Source organism: Ixodes scapularis, unplaced genomic scaffold (assembly GCF_016920785.2).
Source record: "Ixodes scapularis isolate PalLabHiFi unplaced genomic scaffold, ASM1692078v2 PGA_scaffold10__122_contigs__length_95168666, whole genome shotgun sequence".
Lineage (NCBI taxonomy): Eukaryota > Metazoa > Arthropoda > Arachnida > Ixodida > Ixodidae > Ixodes > Ixodes scapularis.
In genome coordinates, this window is record NW_024609836.1 from 8,959,216 (window position 1) to 8,977,453 (window position 18,238).

General features: G+C 48.3%; 1 pseudogene; it reads left to right on the forward strand.

Moving 5' to 3' along the window:
* Window positions 1-509: 509 nt before the first annotated feature.
* Window positions 510-1,275, forward strand: LOC120838781 (annotated as a pseudogene).
* The last annotated feature ends 16,963 nt before the right edge of the window (window positions 1,276-18,238 follow it).

Here is an 18,238-nt window from a genome sequence, read left to right on the forward strand (position 1 = left end):
GGCTGTTTCAGTCGTGAAGATATGGTACTTCTGTGTGTCTGTTATTTCGCAAGGCAGCCTGGACCGCCAATCCGTGTACTCTTATGATTAACTGCTACCTACGGGAAGTACTTGGCTAATGCTCAGGCTGAAAATATGTTTATACTGTACGGTGCATGCACACCGTTTTTGAGGTCTCAACATATCTTCAACCTCATCATGCACCGAGCAATCCCTCCACAGATTGCAGTGATTGGGGCCCCTGAATGCTTTGCGGGAAAGCAGATGAACGATAGCTTTTATTGAATGTGGCAACCTTCTTAACAGGAGTACCTAAAGCCTCTGTAGTCGGAGGGCTTCGGGGCAGGGAACTCTTGTCGCACTCTTGCCACAACACAGCTTGCCAGGGGGACCCTGTTCTCTCTTCCTAGTTTCCCGTATATCCACCATACAAACTGGCAGTAGGCAGTATATCTGTACTTGCTGCAAAGATAAAATAACAGAGCGTCAGTTGAACAAGCAGAAGCGAGATGTCACAAGCTGTAATTTCGTTAGGATGTACACACCATGCCTGAGACGAAGTGGACAGCGTGGATCCAAAGGCAGCCGGCCAAGAACCATCTCGGGAGGTGCAGCGGCAAGATAATGGGGCAGGGACCGTTTTCGACACGGGGACGTGACAGTTGGGGCAAAGCAGGTAGAAAGAAGCTGAAAAGGATGGAAAAGAGGAGGAGCAGGAGGGAAGGACTGAACAGAGATTGCGCTACCACTGAGCCCGGAATGAAGAAGTCAACATCAACCGTGAAGCTGTCAAAGGGAGTTTTGAGAGCGGTCATAGTGGTAGGGTATGGAAAGGTTGGGCGATTTGCAAAGATACTCGTTCAGAAGGTGGGTATTCCGGACAGCGTTGAATTCCTATGAAGGACGGAAGCGGCGGTGGAGCAAGCGCATGAGGCTATCACAGAGTATAAGGGCCAGGCCCGAGGTGCTCTGTGAATCTATGTGGTACATTTGGGACTTAATGAGGTCCTGCAGGGAGTGGCGGAGAGCCTAAAGGCCGAACTGAAAGAGGTTTGGGCAGAAAACGGGCAAAACGGATCATCTCCTCAATGCCAGAGCTGTCTGGCTCCGGAAGAGACATAAAAACTGACGTGGTTGCGGCAAACGCACGACTCCTGAGTTTGTGCAAAGAGATCGAGGCACGATTTCTGGACCTGGCAAAAGGACTAGGACCGAGGTACTTTGCTGAATAGAGTCTGCTGTAATCGGAGGATGGGCAAGTCAGTGGCAAGAGCAATAGCCGAGGTGGTAGCCCCTTTTAAGGACAACAGATGCACCTTTATATGCCATGCAAAGGCGGTGGTACAAGAAGGGGAAGTGCCCCCAGCAAATAAGTGCTGTGGCAAGTGGTCGAGCAGCTGGTGACGGATCGAAACAACAGGTGCCCTCACCAAGGGAACCGACGCAGAAGGCAACTGGGGATGAGACGCCGCGAGACGAACGGTCAACAAACGGCCGAAACGAAGCCCCGCGGAAAAGGAGACGACAGAGGAGAGCGAAACGAGGAGCATAGGTAGCCTTCCTGAACAAACAGGGGTAGTTGGGGCCAGTGCAAATGGGACGAGATATTCCAGACGATGGCGAAAGAAGGGGTAGAGCTGTATGGTATAGTGGAGATCCACCCCCGAGAAGCGGAAATGCCAGCGGGACACTCAAGGCTGTGCCGGGAAGCGTGCGACAGGAAGGCAAGTGAGAGGAAGGGAGGAGGAGTTTGAGTATTCTTTATGCCGAATCGTGGATGGGTCAGGGCAAGACTGGGGTGCCGGGAGCATGTCTGGGTGACGGGGATGCTAACGGGGCAGAAGACTGCGGTGGCAGTGGTCTACATCTGGACAGGAAGAATGGCCATGGAGAGGAACAGGGAGCTTTGGCAGTGCCTCTGAGAAGACATAAAAGGCCTCCATGAGGAGTATCGTATCCTCCTGATGGGGCACTTCTATTATCGGTCAAGACCTGTTATAAGCGGTGGAGCAGTTCAGCCTGGCCCTCGGTAACTTGCAACCAAAGTATGAGGGGTTTGTCAAGTGGTCGTCAGGGGCCGGAACCCCTGCACAGATTTCAAGGCTATGACACCGGATCTGTGTTATCGCCTGACCAGGATGGTCATCAATGAAGAGGGAGAACACAGTGCTAGTAGTGGCCATAACAAAATTTTTATGGAATTCGGCGGGAGAATAGAAAACGAGAGGGGAGGCAACGAAGGCAAGTGGTTTCTAACACAACGGGACATAGTCCACTTTGCGGAGCGACTGCAGGCGACGCCGGAGGCAGGGTACAAACATCTATTGGGACGCGTGGAACAGGAGGTCAGGAAGCAAAGGTGCAGGGTGGGCAAATGTCAGAAGTGCAACGTGAGGCGATGGTGGGACTGGGATGTCGGAGTAGCAATGAGTGCTAGAAAGGAAGCATGCCGCAAATATTGAATGGCGGTGAGAGCGGACACAATAGAGCTTATGGGGAACGTACAGAGACAAGAAGGTAGCGGCAAGCTTGATCCAGGAGGAGCTTCGCAATGTGGATTAAAGATTAACTGGGGGATTTGAGAAGAATGATCGGGATGCACCAAGGAAATTCTAGAGACATGCAGAGGTCTCACAGGCACGCGATGCCCAAACAGCTGCTGCGTCTCTCGGAATCAGAAGTTCTATCGGAGATGGGTGGGCCTGCAGTTTGTGGTGGCGCAAGTCGCTGCCATGTTTGGAAGAGAACACGTCAATGGCAAGGTGGAGCGTGAGACAGGGACAGAGTGGATCGACTCAAGCAAGTGGTCGGGACCGATGAGAGGCGAAATTTAGGAACATCGTAGGCCAGACCCAAGCGGGCACAGCGACAGGACTTGATGTGTTTCCAGCGTCTCTCCTCAAGAACCGAGGCCCAAAGCGGTGTCTTGTCTTTTTGGAATGCCTCAGTGATATGCTGGAGACTGGACAGATCCCTCAGGACTGATGCCACGGTTAAATGACCTTCGTATATAAGGATGCTGTTGAGAGGAGTTAGACGCTGTATGGGCCGATCAGGATAACTCCAGTGCTGTACAGAGCCTTCGCTCAAATGCTGTGGTGGATATAGGCATGGGCAGAAAGAGGGGGTGTATTGGGTGAACTACAGAGTGGGTTCCGCAGAGGACGACGCCTGGAGGACAACCTGTTCGTTCTCACGCAGTGCGTGGAGATGGCACACACGGAGGGGCGAGAGTTACGGGCGACCTTCCTCGATGTTGAGAATCTAACAGGCTGCACTGCAGCAATTGTTATGTAACAAGGGGTATACCCAGGAGAGTGGTAGATCACTTGCAAGAAATCTACACCAATACAGAGGTGGTGGTGGAGCGGCAGGGATGCTGTCGGGGATGGTGGCCATGGAACGGGGCCTAGGCAGGGCTGTCCACTGTACCCGCTGATCTTCATGCTATCCCTAAGTGAACTGGAGGCAGGTCTACAGAGATGTGGGCATGGTTGCGACACGCCGTTCATGATGGACGGACGGAAAGTGCCCCAGACGCTCCCAGGTTTGCCCTACGCTAACGACATAGTACTTATGGCAAGCTTGAGGAAAAGTCTGCAGCAGGGGCAGATTTATGGGTCAAGCCTGGAGGAGGGCAGTAGGAGTTCGGCTGGCGGGGTGGTGTCTGCTGAGATACGACGTTACGGTCGAAACGTTGCCCAGATCTTTGCTGACCCAATATTTGCTGTCACCAAACTTTTGGCTGGTGTATATCAATGATTGTAACTGAAAAAAGTTGACCTTGGGGAGCTTTAAAAAGGGCAGTCGCCTGTCCCTGTCTCCCTCCCCCCCCCCCCCCCCCCCCACCCACCCACCCTCAAATCTGCCCCTGGCCTGCAGGAGCTTCTAGATGTGTGCACGCGACATGGGGACTGACTGGGGCTGGCGATTCAGCACCCAGAAATGTTCTTTGTGCACTGGAGGAGTCTGGAAGGCGGCCGGAGAGTGTGCCGGAAACGCTGTAAGGGAGGTGCATTCCGTTTGCATCCGTACACCGCGGGACCAGACTATGTAGTGGAGTATGAACATGGGGTGCGTAAGAAGGCGCTGAGAGGTTGATGCGTGCTCAAGGCCAAGACACTCTGGTCACTTAATAGAATGGAGGTGACGCGCATCCTCTGGAAGGCGGCGACGGTGCCAGGCTCGACGTTCGCTAATGCAGTGCCGTCCCCGTCAGCCGGCACACGGGAGTTCTTGGAGAGGTGGCAGCGCTAGGTGCGAAGGCTGGCCTTTGGAGCTCATGGGACGACACTGAACAAGGCGGAGGCAAAGCCTCGGAGAGGAGCGGTGAGTGCGTCAGATGCAGAGGTGTCTGCTCTACACTGGAGCGACAACTCAACAAATGAGGAGAGCCCGTGCGCTGTCAACCAAGTATTGGCGTCCACTGCCGTCGGTCAACAGGCTTGAAGAGACAAGCGTAGGATCGAGGGAGCTGCGTGAATAGGTCAGTGTTGCGAAGACCCGGATGTGGAAAAGGAGGGCAGCTGACAAGCCCACACTAAAGGCTTACATCAGCCACAAGATCTGCAGGGAGCATTTCTTCGACAACACACTGGGAAACTGCCTGCTATTTGAGACTCACTCCGGAACATTAAATATGAAGCAGTGGCGGGTGAAATGTGGAAAGACAAAGCGAACATGATGCGTCCCATTAGTGGAGAAGAGGAGGAGACAGTGGAGCACCTGGTGCTTTTGTGCAAGATGCTGTGGCTGTAGCAACCAAGTTGAGTGACCCTCAAACAGGCTCTGGGCTTCGTTGGGTAACCGCCAGAGGGAGACATAAGAGCCAGTCATAGAGTTGGTAGGGGTGCGGCTGGAGCCGCATAATGGGGAACAGAGCGAACATAATTGAGAAAACAAAGCGTTGGCTGGAGAGTTGGAGAAAGAAATCTCGCGAGGGAGCAGGAGTCGGGTACTGCTAAGGCTAGGACGCATACGGCTACGCACATGGCTAGGACACATACGGAGGCAATCCGAAATCCAAATGGATTCCTTGCTTTGCTTTGAAAAGCAACTAATTTATAAATTAAAATAAATGGTTTCAAAGCACATACGCATTAATGTGTTGTCAGTTCCTCAAGCTAAGAGGGCGGGAGACCCTCAGCTTGGCATACTCCAAGTCAAGTATGTCCCTATTCAGGCAGTAGAGTTGGAAAAGGTGGTGCTTCGTGATGCAGGGCAGGCTCCCAGCCTTTTCTTTGACTTTCGCCTGCTCTTTGCAGCAGACACTCTCTGTGGTGGTGGGCATACTTGCACAGTGTGAATTACAGCAGCACCTGTTTGAAGAAATCAGACACACATTACATTTGTGCACATCTCTATACACTATAGTCGGTGACAGGTCAAGAATGAAGTGGAAGCTCCTCCCACCCCTTCCACTTCAGCGGAGCTACTGGTGGAGAGGAAGTTGTCTCTTCTCCCGCGTTTGCTCTACTACAGTGGAAAGAGGTGGGAGCAGCTTCCACTTTGTTCTTGACCTCGGCAAACCTTACTCATGAGGGCCCTCACTCACCCTCATCTTCACAGGTGAGGTGAGGTGAGGGGAGTGAGTTTGTGAACTAGGAAAATTCATGAGTGTGAGGGTGAGTGAGGGCGGTGAGGGGTATGAGGGCCATGAGTGCGTTAGAAGCGTGAGGGCTGTGAGTGGCGTGAGGGCCATGAGTGCGTGAGGGGTACGAGGGCGGTGAGTGCGTGAGGGGTGTGAGGGCCATGAGTGCATGACGGCAGTGAGTGGCATGAGAGGCGTGAGTGGCGTGAGCGCGGTGAGTGCATGGGGGGTGTAAGGGCCATGAGCGCGTGAGGGGCGTCAGGGCAGTGAGTGCGTGAGGCCCCCTTCAGTCGGAGCATCTTTCTCAGCAATTTCGGTGTTGATGGCGGGTTGTTCTCTAGCTTTCCCTAGATCGGCACGAATCGCCGAGATCGGGTCTGGCTCGAAATAAGCAAGCAACTGGGAGCGATTCGAAGACGTTTGAAGCGGCTGCATCCAATCAGGGACTCAAAATTTTCATGTGACACCTCGTGCCGGAGATGATGACACCGAAAGACTTGGTTCTGGTTTGAAATCAACCATTTTTGGAAATAAACTGTTTCTGAAAGGTGCATTAGTATTCTTGACGAGATTTAAATGCATAAAAACATGTTTATAACGTGAGATTGTGTCTAAATAGTGCAAGAAAAATAAATTTTTATGATGCTAATGGCAAATTTCAGCAATTGGTTGCTGCGTGTGATCGCGGGCGGCCCGTGTTGCTGGTGTTACGACGTCAAGTTTCTGGGCGAAATTGCCCCATCTGAAGCTGGCCTGGGTGGCGTGATTGCCATGAGGTGCGTGAGGGGCCTGAGGGGTGTGAGGGCCACATGGGCGGTGAGTGCGTAAGGGACATGAGGGCAGTGAGTGGCGTGAGGGCCATGGAGTGCGTGAGGGCGGTGAGTGGCGTGAGGGCTATGAGTGCGTGAGGGGCGTGAGGGCGGTGAGTGGCGTGAGGGCCATGAGGGCGGTGAGTGCGTGAGGGGCATGAGTCTGTGAGGGCCTAAAGGGTGAGTGAAGGGCTGAAGTGAGTGTGACCGTGTGGATGAGGGTGAGTAAGGGGCTGAAGGTGAGTGTAGCTGTGAGGGTGAGTGAGGGGCTTAGGTGACTGTCACCAACTATAGGTTCAAATGCACGTAAAGGAATTAGCACATCTCTAGTACTGTGTGTGATTTGGTGGAGCATAGAAAAGGATTGTCTCTTCCTTGCTTTAGTAGTCTGATTGTATTGTTCAAATTACTCTTAGTTACTGAACTGACTCCCAGCTGGTATCCACATCCAGAATGCTCTCTTTACAAATACAACTAGCTGGTGCCTTGAGCAGACTTCTAATAGGTTTGGCAACACCCCACCAGTACCCAAGTAGCACGCAATGTTGTGCAAACATTTGCTGGATATTCTGAATGTTGAAGGAACATTAAAACTCTTTTCGGAACGTGCGAGGAACGTTCGTTTGCGAACATCGCCTCAGAGTGAGCTGCTCAACATTTTAGGAATGTTCGTTGGTGAACATTCGTAAGCACAATGTCCTCGGGACGTTACCTTTCTGACATTCGTATGCACGACAGACTTGGAACGTTCGCTTGCGAACATTCCTAGAATGTTCGCAGGTGAAGCCAACTTTACGGATATCTCAGGTTCGGTAGTTTTTGGAAAGTCATCATAAGGGATCAGTTTCATCTTATATGAGCCTACCGAGGAATGTGATATAAGACGTAGAGGGAAAGCACTGGTTCTCAGAACTTGATCATGAACTAGGCACTCGCTGCGTACGTAGAGGGGCAGTATTGAATGAACCAGATTTTTAGTATCTGTGGTTTTGAAAAAAATGTTTCCCAGTTAAATGTGGGATGCCATATGTATCTGTTCTAAAGCTCAGAATGAGTAATTTGTTATGTATACAGCGAATTTTGAATGGAAGAAGTTGACAAGTAGAAGTTAAATTTCAATAGTACGCACTCAAGCTGGTGCTCAGGCTGGTGTGCTGGGAAAGCAGCTAGCTCGTGCTTGCGCCTTCTAAAAATTCCCTTAGATTAAAAAAATATCACCCTATGTAAGAGGTTTATCACATGCAAAGAATGTTTCCTGAATGTAGCGATAAGTACCCTTGCCATGTTCCGAGGAGATTAAAAGGATGGCCTTGCATAAATTCTCAACATTTTAAAAATGTTGCAGAAGTCTTTCGATGTTCTTAGAACCTTGTTAAGATATTTGAATGGTGACTGAATGTCCTGGTAATGTTCTGTCGTTCTCAGAACGTTCCAAGAATGTTCCTCTGTAAATTTGCAACGTTCCAGGAATGTTGTGAATGCTCTTTGGGATGTTCCCGGAACATCGCATCATTGCCATCACATGCCAATGATAAGCATTTCATTTTGACATTTCGTGTGGTGCCCCGAATGTGAATCTCAAACATCGCGCAAAGAAAATTGATTGGATACGTCCGCCGTACCTTTAGAACTCCGCGTTGCGGGTACACTTTTGCGGCCGACTGTACGTCCAACGCATACACCCTTTGTAGTACCCGATGCCGACAGCACGAGCTCACGGGTAAAATACAAAGAAATCGACCAAAACAAAATGTCGTCATAGCACAGTCAGCGCCACAAACGCCTGCTTGGGCACATTCTGCCACGCCCTCCTGAACAAAAAAGAAAAATAAACTTGTAGGACAAAATGGCCAGATGTCGCCACCCTAAGCAAAGCGCACATAAAAGCACCCTAATTTGTCCTATGTCTTATTTCCCACGAGTTGCGAGGCCACCAGTTCGCCTGTATCTTATTTCTTACGACCGAAGTTAGCGCAACTCTGAAAACACGCGCATCCTTACCAGAGTGTGTTGTGCAGCCGCCGTCCGTCGTCGCGCGGTACTAGTACGCCTTCGGGGGCTGCAATATCGCTGTCGTCGGACGACGCCGATGGGTCGCAGGCATACGGCACCACTTTCGCGCTCTTCCTTGGCGGTTCTTCGTTCTCCTCGTCCGACGGCACGCCGCTGCCGCTGCCACTGCTATCAGACGTCGTCATAACCAAAGCACCAAAGCCACAGGTACACACCGAAGTCGCCGCCGTCGCTACGACGCAGTTGCGGAAGTGGACTGGGGGTGGCTGGCAGCCAGGTGGCCAGGTAGTGCGCAGCTAACTTGGCTTGATTATTAGTTAGCAAACTTCCAACGCGACGGGCATCCGTCAAAGCGCAACCTTCTTCCACGCTGTGGCGCGTCGGCAGCTCGAAATGGTCACGTCAGTTCCGTTCCGGTATAGTGTCGTCACTTCCGTTGCGAGTAATCCCAGAGGGCCTCGCGCTCGTCGGAGGCTTCTGGCGCTTCTGGCTCAATCGGCGCTCGTCATTCCAAGAAATATAATAATCCGATCTCCATCTCTCTACATGAATAGCATTTCTAGGTATGGTGCGGTCCCGGGAAGCTTGTCCGGGGCTTATTTTCGCAACTTCAGATATCGGTTCAGCATCCCTTTAAAGGGGCCCTGCAATCATATTTAAGCGTCCACCTTTTTTGCAGTTTCCACGTCTCTTGGGGTTCGGGCAAGCCAGCGGGCACGGAGAGAGTAACTAAATATGAGTCCGTCATCTTTTAACCGGACGACGCGGAAACCTCCTCCACCGTCGAGGGCGACCCGCGGTACCGAAAGCGCGCAACATGTGACGTCTTTGGTCCTGGGCTTACTACTGGTCAGAGCCGCTAAAAGCTTCTTTTTAGTCGAAATACAAAATATAAGTGGCGCAAAACTTCTCAGTTATTTATAAAAGTAGTTTTTGTTCAGTACTTTAGATCAATAAAGAAACAAATGCAGTTTATAAAGTATGGAAACGAGAAATGACCCGTCGAATTACCCGCCACCAAGCGGTGGAAAAAGCGACGCATACTAGAAAGGAATAGTGGGATCAGGCGCCGACACGGAAAGGTCCCGGATGTAGGCGGCGGCGCTGCGGTCGTATACCGGCTCGAGGATCCGACCGGTTCCGAGCGTTCCCAAGGCTCTCGGCGCGGGCTTGGCTGGCGATTTAGTCCTTTGGCGGTATGGCAGCGCGAAGTGGCTCCCGTTCTGAACTGATCTTTACCCCGTGTCTGCTGTCGTTGGTGGCCAATGAAGTGTCATGCCGAAGTAGTATTTAATCGCGCAGCAAATGCCACGAGAGCCGCTCTGGCTGCCCGCTGCATACAGCCTATCCAGAGCACGCTTCAATGGCGCCATCTCGTGCCGTCGACTCGGAGTGCGGCAGCCATGGGCGCTCAATGAGCTCACTACTTCTCCTCTAGTTCACGGCCACTCTCAAGCAACCAAGGACGTCATGAGGGAGGTTATTTTTTGCTTGTTTTTGTAATTTTAATTCCCCTATAACTTTTAAAATAAAATGAATTTCGAGAAAAGAAAAGTTTCGCTAAGTTACTACGTTCAGTGCGATCAGGCTCGGTGCAAATTAAAAAAATAGTGAAAAAGTCATTGCAGGGCCCCTTTAAGGAAGGGGAGAAGGGGGAAGGGGGGGGGGGGGCATGAGTCACCCCTTTTTCGGGCAGATCGTCCAGGATACAGCCTTGCGTGCGTCCAGTTGACATCTTTTTCAGTAACAATTAAAAATCCGATTAACCGGTTAAAAAGTTTGATCGCGATTAAAGCCTTAATCGATTAATCGGAAGGTTAATCGATCAATTGCCCAGCCCTAGTAAATATACTTGTGTTTGTATTCTGCCTGGAGACTAGTTGGGTCGAAGTACGCCTCCTTGTCAACTATAACCGTTTGTGAAGAGTGGGCTTCTCCCGAGATGAAACGTTAGCGCCGGCTGACGTGTTCTTTTGAAAAAGGGAAGGGGAAAAAGAAAGTTTGAGTAACTGCAGAAACGACCTCGAAAGCTCCTCTCCCGATATGAAGCTTGAGGCATAGTCTCGGTTACCTTCTCGCGCATCGCCTGCTCGATTCTATTCTTCACTTTCTTTCGTACAGCCACTGTTCCGCACAGCCGTCGTGGATGTGCGTAATATAGGGAGGAACAGATTCGAGCATCCTCTGGACGCCGCCATCCTGCCAGACTTCAGTGTCGTGGGACCGACTCGTGTGTGTTTCTTCGCCCCGCTGAACTTTGTTTCTCGGGTGCGGTTCTTTCTGAACGTTTTTTTTTTTTTTCAATGTTTTCTTATTAACTGTTTGTTACCACTGTTCAGTTGTTAGGTTTATTTCGTCATGGCATAGCGGCCTGGCGGTGATGTAGAGAGCGTGTTCGCACGCATTTGGTTGCGTCCCGTTTAGGGAATGCCCGGAGGAGTTGGCTTTTGTTTTTGCCATGTGCGGCTGAGTTTTCCCGTCTTTATTAAATTATTGATTTTTTGTTTTGTTTTACCTTTACGTGCCGTCGAGTTCTTTGTGTGACTCTCCACCAGACGTGGACCTATCGCCTTGCCGCCGCTCAAACCTAAATACTTTATTCTTTTTTAACGCAATTTTCTTTAAGATCGGAGTTGGGCACTTTAATTCCTATTTATTTATTTTTATTTCCTACCCCTCTCCTTGACACACTCTCTGTCTGTTTCGGACCGTTTCTGTGTCATCACTTTTGTGTATTACGGAAGGGAAAGGACATTCCCTGGTGACCTGTGCGATGTGTGGTGAACAAACCCCCAGTGTTTGGTTTCGTAAAGAATTGTATATAATATATCGACGATGTGGTGACTTTCTTTGTCTTAGTAATATGACAGCTAATAGCTAGTCGTGCTAGTTTACTGTGAAAGGTTTACAAATCGAAACAATACAACGTCTGTACCTTTTGGTTATTGAAAGTCTACAAGGCCTGCTGATTTGGTTAGATATGTATCTCGTGGTTCCCGCTCTTATCAAAACATACATAAATATTCAATACCACAAAATCCGTTTATAATTGATTACAAAATGCAGAAGAAAACTCAAGAAAACGTTTTCACAATTCATAGAGACGCATGGGTCGCTACGTCTGACTTAGGTCTTGCAAAACAAAGACGTCTTTTTCCGATATTGAAGCCTAAATATAAAACATACAAACAAAATATACACCTTCTAGGCTTGATTTTCGTGTAGACAACTATTATATCTACATTTGAAAAAAAAAAGAGGTTTTTTGAGAAAATCAATTTCAAAAATGGTACTTTTTGTTTTTTATATAATATTAACGTAAACGAACCGCAAAGGATGTTTTATACAGCCAAGTCAATGTATAATAAATATAAAGAGCGTGTTTTGGGCTCTCCGTGGACATAAAAAATATCGGTGTAACCCAAGTAGATCGCCAGTAATTAATTGTCAAAGTTCGCCAACAATTGCCCGAAGAGGCGTCTTTGACATTTTTACAGAAAAAAAGCAAAACGCCTAAAATTATTTCATGCTATTGGAGCCTTTTAAATGTGTCCACAGAGTGCTTGATAAAAGATAACATAATGTGGACTGAAAATCCATGGCGGGAGATCAAGCGAAACATCCGACCAACGACGGGTGTGAAAAACACTGCTTTTCGCAGCGGCCTCTTCAAAATTCATAAGTCGAGAACAAAAAATCCGACGAACTTGCGGTTTGTGGCGACTGCGGTTCTAGAAACGGCGTCATAACATATATTTTTTTCATCGAAATTAAAAATTCGCCCCTGTTTGCCTGCACGATTTGATATGAAACCACCCATATATATATATATATATATATATATATATATATATATATATATATATATATATATATATCGGTTGGAATTTGGTTTTCCGGACGCCCAGCGATGGTACACACTGTTGCAACGGTTATCGCCCAGGCAAAAAATGCTGAGTCGCTGGGCTACGGGCCTAGGCGCGGCATGCGATATTTCGTGGAGCAGAGCTATCGCGCTCGCTCAGACCGTGTTCCACTGGTTTCACAACCCAGTAATAAAATATGGTAACTCGCAGAGGTCTTATATTTACGCATGTCCATTCTCGAGTAACATCTGATATTATCTCAAATATTACATCCCGAACAGCTCTTATGAAAATCGCGCTAAACCGATTTCTCATCAAAACCTGTCTTGGAATAAGCGGAGTTTATAAAAATTATGAACTATGCTGGATCCGTTTTAAAGGTGTTTCGTCAGTCACTAGTCTGATATTTACAACACTCTATTGACTTGCGTAGTCTTGCTCCAGATTCGCTTCGGAATAGGTGAGAAGTTAAAAGGACCCTATAAGTTCGAACATATTGTTACATCATGCGCTTTCCTGACTTTCGTTGGTGCAAATAACATATTTCATATCTAAAAACCGATCTATGCTCTCCATTGTTAAGTGTACGCACGCACCCGAAAAAACCCGAATCCCGGAATGATTCCTGGAAAACACCAATTACTCCCCGATTGTCAGCCTGAAAAATAGCGCCTGAATTTTACCCCCACCCTTGCCGACTTCTGAAAAATATAATACCCGAGACCGAAGGAGTTGTACACTAGCTGTCTCACCAAAAACCGTGAAGTGCAGTCAAAGGTGTAGTACGGGGGAGTGCGGCACTAAGCGCTTCCTGCTAAAAAACCATCCGTTCAATGGAAGCCTTGTGCCGATATTAGAGAGTTTTAGCAGATTGTTTTTTTGCCCCGATAACGATACCTCCTCTCCCCTCCGGCGGCCTTGGGCATGCATCGTACCGTTATCAGGGCGAAAAAGCGAACTGCTAAAGCTGTCCATTAACTCTGTAGCACAACTGCCCGCACCCCGGTTGCAAAATATTTATTTTTCGCTCTAAGGTGGCTCCATATCTACTAACTTCAATGGGCCGTGCCTTCTGAACGTTGGATCGTACTATACTCCGTTCGGCCCCTAAGCTTACAGTGCGGTGGAAGCTGCGTTTTGCCAGACCAATCAGTGGCCTGCATCTTATCGCCTGAACTCGCTCTCGGCGCGTGGTATGTGGAGAGCAGGGTAGTCACGTGGTGCAAGGCCGACAGTTGACTAGTCCAACAAGCACACAGCTTCCACCGCACTGCCAACTTAGGGGTGAACACGAATTGAACGCGACTCGACGGGCGGACGACGGCTGAGACATCTCTCCCAACCTAATCTATAAACCTCCCAACCTTTCTATATTTTCCATCGTTTTCTCCCGACCCCTTCCCTATCGACAGTGTGCGCACTGAGCGGGCAAGCAACTAAGTCAATTTTCTAAAAAAAAGGGGGAAATAAACATCTCTCTCTCTCTTTCTTACTCAGCTAACAGCTGCTGTGCCATCATATCTCGGTATATTAGATCTGCAACAACGAACAAAAGGTCCGTAGAAGGAAAGAACCTATCGTCTACATCTTCATTGTTCCTCGAACCTGCTACTTGTTTCGTGTTATACACCTTCCAAACGCTTATCTCTGGTGCGAAAAATTCCGAGCGACTGGACTGTAAACGCAGGTGCGGAGTACGATATTTCGCGGAGAAGAGCTACTGCGCATGATCAAAACGCACTCCACAGCCAAATAAAGATGGCAACTAACAGAAGATCGAAGGTCTACACCATGCACATTGGCCCCAATGTATATAGGGCCATTCAAATTAGAGCCTTCTGCGAGATACCATCTTTGTTTGCTGGGCTGTGGAACTCTTTCTTATGAGAAATAACCCGCTGCGAAATATCGTACACCCGTCGTTAATATGAAGGTAGAGGCCGATCCGTCGACCGCTCCGTACTATACGCGTCATGATGAAGCGGGCGTGGCGGCTATCGGGCCTTATCGGCGCTCGGCGCTTCACCGAAATTAAGCACTTGGATCGAACACTGTCCTCGGTTTTACTGCTTCACTCTGCAGAGAGCGTGAAAGTGGATTTCTATTTTGCGACTTTTTGTGAGCGCTGTGCACACGTCATTGACGGCAAATAGTTTGCATTTTGCCCGTGAAAAAGCGCCGACGTTGCTCGGTGTAGTTTATCAAAACTCCGATTCTTTCTTTATTATTGAGTGAACGCTAATAGCGATAAATATTTTTACAAAAGAAAATATTTCGAGCGTATCATGACAGAAGCCACTTCGACTTTTCAAAAATGAGCGTGGCCGAATGAGCCGAAAAAAATGCGACCGCATTCAAGGAAAAAACAAATAGTTACTTTATCGACTCACCACAGTGCCTCCTGATAACGTCCGAAAGGCTCCTACCCAATTCTCGCACTTTCTTCAGGGAGCAGCAGCAGAGCTGAGCTGATTCACACGCTAAATCTCGGTGTAGCGCGCGATAAGGTGCGCTAGCCGCCACGGGCCGCAGCATCATGGCGCTGATAGCACGTAGCAGTCGGTGGTCCGGCGTTTACATTTACAGTAAAACCTCGTTATAACAAAATGGGATATAACAAACTAATGGATATAACAAAGCAATCGTAATTCCCCTTGCTTGCTAATAGTGAAGAAATGGACATTGGCTATAACAAACTAATGGTTATAACAAAATAATTACGACCACTCCCTCAACTTTGTTATAACGAGGTTTTACTGTATATCAACGACGGGTGTACGTCGCATTCGCGTCCACAGCCCAGTGGCTCGGCAGTTTTCGTCTTTGTCAGAACAGTCGGAAAAGTGTACACCCTTCATTATGGATCATCCCAGATCGATGGAAACTTGTTTTGTCCGTAGGTTACCAGCAAAAAAGAAAAGGCATACACGAGAAGCGCGTAAGCCAGGAGAAAAGCCACGCAAGTGCACTTCGAAAAAAAAAGAAAAAAACTCAGCATACTAATGCTTGGGCGGTAAAATGACTGAAGTATCATCGGTCTGGGCAAGTTCTTGCCTAGACCGGCGTGACTTCGTAGGCCACGTTCGTTTCATTGCTAATGTTCCGTACGACACACGTGCTGAACCATTATATTTGAGCTACAATATCATGAAAGTTTCTTGTATTTATGACTATCGTTTGCTATTTTCTTACGCCTTTTCAACTTTGGAGTTTATTGCTTTTTTGTCACAGCTAGCGAACCTGACTGAGCGTGAATCAGTCTTCGATGTTCGTCGTAGAGAATTCTGGAAGGTTCCCCATTTCCGTACAAATTATGCACTGCAGTCTCTTGCTCATAATCTACCTACATTGCTTGACAACATTGTAATGAACCGCATCGATATTCATTGTATAACTAAGAAAACATTGCGTACTTTTTTGTGTTGTTAAATTAAGAAAAAGAAATGTTCTCTAATGTCGGTGATTTTAAAATTTTTATTGGAACATTTTAAATTGTTTGATTTGAATATTGTAAGAAATATTTAGGATTGTTTAAATATGATTGTGTTCCCTGTACATGCAAGGGCACCGGACCCAGTCAAGCTAGCTTCTGTTAGCTTTTTGTCCGGTGTCCTCGGCATAATGTTGCTGAAATAAAGTTCAAAGTTCAAAGTTCACGTGACCCGTGTCGAGTTACCCGGGTCACGGCGTCCGGCGTGACCTCGTGGGCGGGCCCCTCCCCTTCCCTGAACACTCGGGTCACGTGACCCGGGTGTTGAATGGGATCCTCCTCCCCTTACCCCCCACACCTCCCATCCCCTCCTCCACTACTCCTATCTGACCCCCACTCCTTTCCCCTACCCTCCACCCCTTGCCCTCCCTTAGTAGCATCGGCGGCGGCGTGATCCCGTGGGAGGGCGCCCTCCCCAGCTCCCTTCCCCTCATCCACCCCCTCCACCCCCTCCAAGCCCTCCATTCCCTCAACCCCCACCCCCCCCCTTCCTTCCTCCGCCTCCCCTCCCCTTCCGCCCTCCTCCACCCCTGCGCTGACGACCCGGCTTTGCGCTATCGCGTCATACACTTAAGGCCGAGCCTAAGTGTCCCCCCAATTTTTATTTGTCCTAGTCTCAGGTTTTCTTTCAATGATGTTTTCTAGCCAGCTCGCTCGCGTACTTTCCCTCCTTACAGTTCTTCTAGCTGGATGTACAGTCTCCCGCAATATGAAGGACCCATTCGACCAGGCAGTTTGAGGCTGTTTTGGATTTGCCTATGCCTGGATCATATTTCTTGACGTGAGAGAATGAAATAAACTTTTATCTTTCTTGTCGCTCAAAATAAAGTGCGCCTGGCCAGAGTAGAATAAGCGCCGCCCCATAAATTGCATCGGCGAATGGGTCCTTCATATTGCGAGTGACTGTACACGCACTTAGCGCGGGTGTACCACCTAGGGTGCAGCACGACATGAGAAATGTCGCGCTCCGTCGGTTCTTCGATGGGGTCTGGACTAGCTCATTTGGCGGCATATGTATAGTCGTTTGGTGGAGATATCAGTCAATCCCGTGACACAGTCTTTACTTTGTAAAACATGAAACATCAACTCCCCACCCGGGTCCTTCCTCACCTTCTACAGATACTTGATTCGGCATTGTGATACACAACCGCCACCGAATGCAAAAAAACTCATAGTCATGAAAAGTTATTGGAAGGAGCTTCATTCCGAGTTGCAAACCTGGTAGTTCTGCGAGCTTTAGACGTTGTAAATAGTACATGTGAAGTCGAAGTTGTTGAACAGTCCTGGAGATTGTATGCATGTAAGAGAAGAGGGGGCATCTCTAATATCGTGCAGGGGTCTGGACGAAACTGCCTTGCAGGCCAGATCCGGCCAGCTGGTTGCCGACCCCTGATTTTGACAACAAGGCCACAATGCTGAATATTTTATGTCGCCTAATAAAGGCTCTAGGTCTTCAAAATCTTACTCAATTGGATTCGAGTTACTTCGGGAGATCATGTCATGTGACAGAACTGAGATAGCAACGCTGGTATTCAAACGCCAGGATACAAGACCTTTATTTTAAAAGATAGAGTGCATCATGTATGTAGCATCCCTTTCGACGCTTCTGCTGCCTTGTTTTGTGAAATCTATATTTCAGTTCAGCATCATTTTAAAGGCTGACACAGAAAAATAAGTTTCACTGAATCTTTTAAGTCGCTGCGAAAGAACAAGCATCGTTGGTGGCCTCCTTGAGTGGTGCAATAATCTACAATCAGCACAACAGCGACAGTGTGTGCAGCGCAATGGAGACTCCACATGAGTGGGGTCAATTCAACACCTACCAAACAACAGGGCTGCAGTGTTCAACACGTCACCTAGGTCGCGTTCAAAAAGTTAGGTCAAGGATGTTTTCGAACACAGTTTAGGTGACATGAATAATGCAGCCCTGTTGTTTGGTAGGTGTATAATTGACCCCACTCATGTGGAATCTCCATTGTGCTGCACACACTGTTGCTGTTCCGCTGATTGTAGAATATTACGCCACTCAAGGAGCCCACGAACAATGCTTCTTTTGCAGCAACTTGAAAGATTGAGTGAAACTTATTTTTCTGCGTCAGCCACACCAAAATGGTCCTGAACTGAAATATATGATGATGATGATGATGATTAGGAGTTTATTGGCGCAGCAGCAACGAGGACCATAATGCGGCAAACTTAATGTATTTAGAGCATATTATAACAAAAGTTTACATTGAGGCTACATATTTACAAATGGTATAAATATCCAGTTTGTTTTAAAAAGTCTAAGACACGGCTGAATGGAACTAAAGGTTTATCACCAAGCAAAAAAGAGGGATGAAATGGGAGATGATCCCTAAAAAGTTCGAGAAAACATGATTGACGGAGTGGTTGATGGGACGAACAATGCCACAAAATGTGCAACACGGTCAGAAGCTCTCCACAATGTTCACATAGTGCAACATCCTCA